At 30.9% G+C, this 9,058-nt stretch overlaps 1 long non-coding RNA gene across 1 annotated transcript in view; it reads right to left on the bottom strand.

Annotated features, from left to right (window-relative positions):
* Positions 1 to 889: 889 nt before the first annotated feature.
* LOC145327529 (uncharacterized) overlaps positions 890 to 9,058 on the bottom strand; it is a 32,749-nt gene continuing 24,580 nt past the window's right edge. Inside the window, exon 5 of the long non-coding RNA XR_013882181.1 lies at positions 890 to 967. This is a non-coding gene — a long non-coding RNA (uncharacterized LOC145327529). The remainder of the gene's footprint in view (positions 968 to 9,058) is intronic.

Below are 9,058 nucleotides of genomic sequence, written 5' to 3'. Positions count from 1 at the left end.
CTAATTTGTAGATTATTCTAAGAATGTCATTTGTAAAACATTCCTTATATCTAAATGTGCTTTTATTTTGCAATTTCTGATTTGGTAATGTTTGCTATCCAGGTTGGACGTGAACATTCCTTTAAAGAGAACACCCTATTGGCAAAATTCCTGTGCACGCGTTTTCTTAACACCAACCTCAACAAAGTTTTTTAAGTCGAAATTTTCACTATTAAACTTCTGATATGTTGTTTTTATATAATTTTTTCTAGATGTTATCATAATTAATTGTTAACTATTTTCAAATGTTAAACCACTTGTCCAAAAAGTTTTACATTAAATTGCATTTTTTTATCACTATTTATATCGTTTAAAAGACCCCACAAGTGAAGCAGGGTCTGGTGCTTCCTAATAGAAAATTTCACATTTTTTATTATTTAATAAATTATGAATTTAAATAATTACTTAATTATTAAGTATTAAAGAAACATAATGTGAAATAGAAATATTTCTTTGAATAACATTATAGTCCACATAGAATGAACAAAAGTTTATTTGTAAAACATCATGTTTCATGCATTAAGCAATCTTCAGTTACAATTTAATACTATCTACATTTAACTTTACTTACATAACAAAGCTGGTAATAATATTTTTATTTTAATATTCGTGGAACGTGTTATACGATGTTATACACGATTTTTCAGTATGCTGGAGAACCGGTTCTAATCCAGCGGATAATAATCGGTTTCGAAGCCATTCTGGAAAACGTATTACTAGTTTTCAAGCCCTCTTGTGATGGCAACTGTAAGAAGCCTTATATTTTAAACCCTACCCTACAACTTGGTGATAAAATGTTTTTTTCAATGTTCAATTTGCTAAAAATTCAACTTCTCAACAAAAATTTTCTCTAAAAATATGAAATTTCCTTGTTATTTTTTCTTCCCAATAGTTTGCAGCACTTTGATTCTAACCAGTCCATTCCCAACTGAAATAATAAGAACAAGGATGATTATTTTCAATACCAGGAAACCTAATAAATATGTACTATTGTTCAAGATTGATAATATACTTTTAATATAACTTAGACTTTTTATCGCTGTGAAAAACTGTTTCGTTTATTTAATCTTCCTATTAAATAAAGTGGTAAGCTTTTTTGGCTGTAGTGAAGGATCTCGCAAAACTGATATGGTTCTCCTTTAAAATGTAGCATCATATAGGTCTTAAGATTGTTTTAGGCTATTTCATTTTTATAAATTAGTCTGGTTATGGTTTTAAAGCTATTTTTCTGCCATTCAAATCCTTTCAAATATGCTAGGGACGCATCCGATAGTATTGTATAAAGTACTATGTTATTTTTTGTCTGAAACTTTAGATTTCAATAACTAGTGAACCGATTGAATTCTCCATTATAAGGAATCTTCATCTAGTGTCGGGATGGTTTAAGGCTATTTTTCTAGAGTGGCAGTCACTAGTAAGTTATACAAATAACGCGACAAGTGTATCATCAACCGACCAATATTAGCATTTGCATAAAGTTGCCAAAATTTCATTTTCTTCAGATTTTGTCAATAAAAAATTTATCATAAGTGTTTTTACTCAAAAATTCTTTAAAAAACCATTGAAACCATGTAAATCATAATAAAACAAACCCGTCCTAGTTTTCTATGAGTATAAATGTCTATCTGCAAAAAAGTACATCCAAGTCTAGAACCATAAAATTATATGTTTGAAAGTTAAAACTTTCCTTCCAGATCTCAGGACACAATTTTAAAGAAAAGAGAAATTTTGATGAACAAAATTAGGAACTGAACTAAAAATATCATTCATGATTGTTTGTAAAAAGTAATCAAAAAAGTTCATAAAAATCTGCTTATAAAAATGTTATATGTTATGATAGAATTAATAAATCAAACAGTAAAAAGTACACAAAATATAACTGGAAGGGGGGGGGGGGGGTGCGGGGGGAATTATCCTCCTCAGGAAATTCTTATCCCTACTAAAAAAGATTACACATACTTGCATTTGCTAATTTCCTTTATTAGATACTTTTTCATGAGAAAATGTATCCTGGATCTTTTTAGAAAGTCAGACAGACTAAGGGAATCATTTTTATCAATTACAGCCAAAACTTTCATGTGGGAGAAACATTAAACTCTTTATCATTCACTAGCGGCTACGCCCCCTAGTTGAAGTTGAATTTGATAACAATTTTTTTATTTCAGATTTAAGAGAAAAAAAAATTTGTATGGGGAAGGGGAAATTTTTTTAAGGTAGGGGCTGGCTGACGCCCCCTCATTTTTATTTCTAGTTCAAAAAATTAAATTAAATTTTTTTGTTTTTTTTCTAGGGGCGATTTCTCTTGGGAGGGTGGTGGTACCCTTCCCCAAAATAGTGATAAACCTTCCCAGGACCTATGAGAAGCTACCGTGTTAAGGAGAACCCGATTGGTTCAGCGGTTAGCGAGATGCTTTGGTACAAACAAACAGACATCCTGTTACTTTATTATAAGGACAGTGAACAGGGGTTGGTAAATGGAAGATATATTGATTTCCCTCCAACAAAAATACACTCAGAAAAGCGGGACATGTGTGACGTCATAAAAATATTATCTCTTTTTGGTGGTTTCCTTTCCCACATCTCCTATCATTCTTCTTTTTTTTAAACGTATTTCTATGACGTCACACATGACTCTTTCTGCTTTTTCTTTGTAAGCTTCTCTATCATATATTGCATGTCTATTCGCTAACTTGCTAAATAAATGACTAGATGATGTAAAAGTAATTAAACAAGGATGACACCATCCATAAAAGCGAAGCACTGAAAAGGTAGGACAAACGGACATTAACACTTGCATAGTATCAAAAATGAATAATTATATTATTAATGTATAAGAGTCGAAGCAAAATTGTAAGATAATTTATTGAAAAACTGCTTTATACAGAATGATGTTTATGAACGTACTTACATTTTTAGGACTTGATTATAGAGTTGCTTTGTTTATAATACTGTATTTTGTTGTCTACTACAGGAATAACCATGAAAAGTTTGAAATCGATAGAACATGCCTAATTTAACGAAAAAAAAGCTTTGCTTTTGAAAAATGTTTCAATTCTTGAAAAATCAAAAAAGTGTGCACCCCCAATTATGATAATCACAATTAATCCTTCTTAATATTAAAATTTTAGGTTAAAAAGTATTGACACTGTTATCTTTTTACCAACCAATCAACATTTAATTCGACTACCTAAATTTTTAAATGAATGGGAACGTTTGAAAAACCTTAAGTACTAACATATTAAAGCGAGACATGTTTTTTTGACGTATGCTTAATTAAAAAATCTATTAACATGTCTGTAATACTGTATTATAACGTGTTTATTTTGATGTCTTTTCATGAATATTATTACAAATAATATATGAAAGAAAGGTCTTGTAAGTAATAAGTATGGCAAGAATGACAACTGCCTTGAAATAAAGATGAAAATCTAACCATAAGACATTTGGATACCATTATTAAACATTTATCCTATCCTATTATAGAAAGTAGTAGGGAGTTTTTTGTCTGTAGCTATGGATCTCGCTAACCCACCCACCCCCCCCCCCCTCCACAAAAAAATTCTCCCCAACTTTTTTTAACTTTATCTTTTTAAAACTAAAATATGCGGGGGGGGGGGTCAAATTCCAGCTACCATCAACTTAAGTGCCCCTAGAGGCATCTATAGGGCGCATCTGCTAGTTTATCATTTTATTATACGTCTGTATATTAGCAAGTTTTTGTATTTCAATTCTTACAACTTTGCTCTAAAGATTAGAAATAGTTTTCGATGATAGTTTTATATCTGCTACGGTTAAAAGAGTTGAAATATGTATATTAGTAAAACCCTAATTAATGCGGAAGATCCCTCAACCCCTGACAATTATAGATGTCTTGGCATAATTGACAAACTTCTTGAAAAAATCATGTACAATAATATCCTAGAAATCAAAGGAGAATTCTTTTTTCAGTGATAGGCAATATGGTTTCAGATGGTCGATATAAGTAACTGAAAGACATGAGTATATGACGAATTATATTAGAGTTTTGCTTCTAAAAACCAATCTACCTACTAATAATTACTTTTTTTATTTTTATTCTTACGTGTTAATCTTTGCTGCTCTTATTATCTATAATACAAAGTATCTTGATGTCTGTCTGTCCGTCCGTCCCTTAAGATCTAGCAGCACCAGTAGTATTTAATTTTTTTATTTTTAAATTTTTTTTTAATTACCTCTTGGAGCAATTTTATTTTAATTTTGAAGATTTTTTATGTGATTTTGGAGAATTTTTCACAAAAACAATTTTGAGTTGATATAAAATTGATATTTTTTGTCAACAAAATAGTTTAATTTCTTACAGGGCCGGGTTAATGTTTTGTACATAGCTAATTGTATGTCTAAAGCACGTCTAGTGAATGTCTTATTAACATCTAATTTGTCAACCACAGAAGTTAATTATTTTTTTCTTGTTTATCAAATTATATGAAAGTGTTTAGGTAATTATAAGGATTATTGAGTTGGTGGATTGCATACGTTTCTGAATAACAAACAAATTAATCCGAAAATAGTTATTTACAACATCTTACAGACAGCTTTCCGCGGATAGTAAAATGCAAAATTATAATATTGATTTTTGTATTGTTAGCCCCAAGCAGCCAAAGGCCTGGGCTAACAAAACTTGTATCAAGCTTTTCTATAATTAGGGTCGGTCCGTCCGTCCGTACGTAACGGATAGCTCCATTCGTTAATTTAACCAGGTTAGAATTGTCCTATCGATTTTAAACTTAGCATGATGATTCCTAGATAGATACGAGTTAGAAAGCGAAGCAACTATATAATCGTTACCATAAAGTCCGTTCGTCCATTTTAAACATGTTGATTTTTAACTTTTTTAACAATAAATTTATAAAATTATCCGATTGTGCTGATTTTTTAAAACTGATTCCTAACATTGTTATAAGTGAACCATCTCTATAATCAAGTCCTAAAAATAAGTGTATGTCCTTAAACAATATCCTGTATTTTCAACAGATTTACTTGCAATTATGTTTCTTTCGACTTTTATACATTTATATTCTGATTATTCAGTTCTGATACTCTACATTTGCTTATGTTTGTTTGTCCTACTGTTTCAGAGGTTCCCTTTTATGGATGTTGTCATCCTTGTTAATTTATTATCCGTGGAATATACATGTCCTTAGTATGGCTCAACACTGGTTCTAATCATGCGGATGATAATAGGTTTCGAAGCAACACTGGAACTAAAGTAATGGCTCTCAAATTTTATTTTTTGGTTTAATTTGCTTGTTCGTTCCTGCTTTCTATACAAAATCAAAGTATGTTATATGTATGTGAAGAATCGTTTTTTTTTTAATTGATTAAAGAGGTAGGAGGATACATTGGGCTGTTAATTACACTGTCCCCAATAGTTTTCTTTATTGGCTTAATAATCTTGGGGACTTTTAATGAATCAGGTTGGTTCGTTAAGTTGATTGTCGAAAAGGTTCAACAACTAATTTTAATCTTTAGAATAGGTATTTTGTGTATCATCATTGAGAATATACATCAATTTATCGGCCATTGTCTTATTCCTCAAGATACCTGTTATTTTAACTGTAATTTTGGACACATTGAAATTAGCAAAACACTTAATATGCAATTTGACTAAATAATAATAATTGTTTCAGTTTGGTTAAATCCGCTTCAAATCAAGCAGATATTAATCGGTTTCGAAGCCATACTGTTAATATGTTTAAATTTTAGCATGTCGTTTCTTAGAAAATTGTTGAAGTTTCAAATATAATTCAACTTAAAAGCTCTTTAATATTTTATATTCTAAGAATCAAATATTATAATATTTTTGTTAACAATTATGCTTGAGGTAAAGTAATCTTTTGTCGAAATTCTATTAATCATAATTTAATTGGTTTTAATATCTTTAGTATGAATTCCCAGCTTACAACCTAAAAACATTTGTATGTGAGATTTTATTTTTTTTCAGTATACTATTCCAGTCCCGTGGAAATGTTTTAAGCTAAAAATTTACATCAAAAAAATGACCAAAATTTAAAATATTTTAATTAATATCATCTTTCAGTTATTTGATCAAATTTTTAGAACTTTTTTTTACAGAGTTTTGAAAATTTATCATCGCTTCAATAATTCAAAAGTTCGTACATTGGAGAGCTACTATTTAACCCATTGCTTAATAAAACTGAAAAATAGGATAAATTTTTAAAAAAGGATTCATAACTAGAATCATATTAATGAAAGAAGTTACTATGAGAAAAATAAATATTCAAAAACACAAAGTTGTGTTTTTTGTATGGTTTGATCGAATTGAGAGAATGATTAATATATCTTTCCTTCATTAAACTTTAGGTTTGTTAGGGAATGGTTAATAAAAAACCGTTAGAATGACATACATTCAGAAAGTGCTTAGTTTAGTTATGCATAAGCTTTTTCTTCAAAATGCATTGTTGAACACAACCCCCCCCCCCTTCTCTCATTCTTAGATTTTTGTTGTTTGTTCACTACTTTAGGTTAGGTTAGGTTATATTGGGTACTTGGTAGCCCCGCCTAGGCTGGTTTTAAACATAACTAATTCTCCCTGATTTTTTATTTGATCGTTAGGCACCTTGATGGAATGCACTCAATGAGATTTAAAGGTATGCAGAATATGAAAGTATTCAATCCCTGAAAATTTCAGCCGTCTATGTTGAATAAGAGTTGAGAAAACCATGAAAACTTAAAAATGTAGGAATCGATCTAGCACCCAAACCAACTGACGAATCTTAATGAAACTTGGTGAAAATATAAAGACTGTTAGCATATTTAATCCCTAAAAATTTCAGCTCTCTATCTTTTATAGGAGCCGAGAAAATCACGTTTCCCCCTTTCTGTCTCGGACGGACATTTCGAATTATAGAGTAGCTTCGCTCCTAATAAGATTATTTTAAGGGCGGAAGGAGGGGGGGATAGGTCATAATTGGAACCTAGTAATATTGTCTGACTGATTATGACGTAAGAAAAAAAATTAGCCAATGAGAAGCCACTATAAATTTTACCATTGGTCAATAATGACCTCTCATTGGCTAATTTTTTTTCTTACGTCATAATCAGTCAGACACTATTACTGGGTTCCATATTTGTCCTTTTAGTGTATTTTCTTTTGTAAATAGAAAAGCCTTATAGAATTACATATAGAATCATGTAGAAAATAAAAGGAAATAGTAACTTTCGTAAAATTCAGTAAAGTTGTGAGTATGATTCCAATCAATGCGCTTATTAGGTCAAACTGTTTTTAAATATGCGTTTAATTGTACCATGCGTTTGGTCAACATTAAGAACAGTTAGACTTAATACGCGCATTTGACTGGAAGCTTGCTCACAATTTTACGGAATTTTGCGAAAGCTACTATTCCCTTTATCAAAAAAATCTACGACAAAGTTTAATCAGTCATTCTTGTTTAATTAAAATACTAGACAGAACAGACAGACAAATAGAGAAAAAGAAAGAGAGAGGGAGATAAAGTGAGAGAAGGAGATAAAGTATGAGAGAGAGAGGGAGATAAAATAAAAGGTGTAAGAGAGAGGAGGAGAGAAAGATAGACAAAGTTCTTGTAATATGACACCAAAATAAATTGCTGTTACAAAATATTTCAAACACAAGAGATTAATGAGAGCAATGAATTAAAATGATTATAATTTTCATTCATAACACACTAGCTTTGCACGTCCATATTATATGAAAGATCGTCAGTCACTGATAATGTTTAACCATTTACAATGAAACTGAGGCATTTGGACTTTTGGATTATGATAGTCATGGACAAGAAGATTGGGGGCAACGCCTCTTAAGGGGCGTTTCGTCGTATTTTCACGGTTGCTTTTACTCTATTTCTAGCCCAAGCAGGGGCTATAACCCTGCGGGGTCAATTGCCTAACCTAGCATGGCAATAACCTAACCCAACATAACCTAACCTAACCTAACATAACCTTCCAAAAGCTACTGTGAAAATACGACGAAATGCCCCTTTAGAGGCGTTGCAACGAAGAAAGAGACTATACCCGAATATTGTCAAAATTATAAGAAACATAGATTCATTTCAACTAATCCTTCAAGATTCTAACTTCAATTTGAATATAGGAATTGATAAAGCCTGTATACCAGTTTAAAAATTAGAATTAAAAAAGGCACTAAAATACTGCTTTATAAGTCAATTTATAATTTGATTGTTAAAAAACTTTTTTTTGTATATCTTGTGATTTTAGTCTTTTCAAACAATTTGTAAAACTTGAGAAAAAATATGTACAGAAAATGTGCTGTACAAAACAGACACATAATCATATATAGGTTATATAAAAATAACAGGATGTCTGTTTATGTATGTCTGTAGCGTAGGATCTTGCTAACCGCTCGCTGCTCAACCAATATGGATATCTTTTAAATTTAAACTTATAGTTCCAGGGAAGGTTTAAATCTATTTTGGAGCAGGGCAACTCGACCCTTAGAAAACAAAGTTCCCACCCCACAGGTCTCCTTAACAAAACCTTTGATTAAAAAAAATCTCCAAAGAAATGGACAACGGGGCCTTCAAATAGGGTACAGTGGTGGTCAGAATCCGTTGGAGATTAAATCTTAGCTGCTCCTTCTTGCCAGATATTGCAATTTGAAGTTTCTTGGTAAAAATGCCTTAAATTACAAGAATTTCAAGGATATATGCATAAATGAACACCTCAATTCATCAAATAAAAAGGGTGAGTTTAACATTTGAGGTGTTTATATGTCTCTGCATATGTAAACTACACAGTCCCTCCCCATTTAGAAAATTTTAATACTTGAAAGAAATTATTTAATGAAAAAGGTACATTGTCCAGTTAACAACTTTAAGCTAGAGGCTGTTACCCTGTAACCAGTAGAGATATTTTCAATCCAAAATTACATATACCTTCAGTAAATTTTTAAAATACTCTCAACACCCCCCCCCCTTTTAGGGGGAAGGGGTTGGGCAAAGTAATAGTATTATGTTTTACTTAA

This window comes from Acartia tonsa, chromosome 9 (genome assembly GCF_053477335.1).
Source record: "Acartia tonsa isolate MP-2025a chromosome 9, ASM5347733v1, whole genome shotgun sequence".
NCBI lineage: Eukaryota > Metazoa > Arthropoda > Copepoda > Calanoida > Acartiidae > Acartia > Acartia tonsa.
This window is presented reverse-complemented; position numbering and strand designations above follow the sequence as displayed.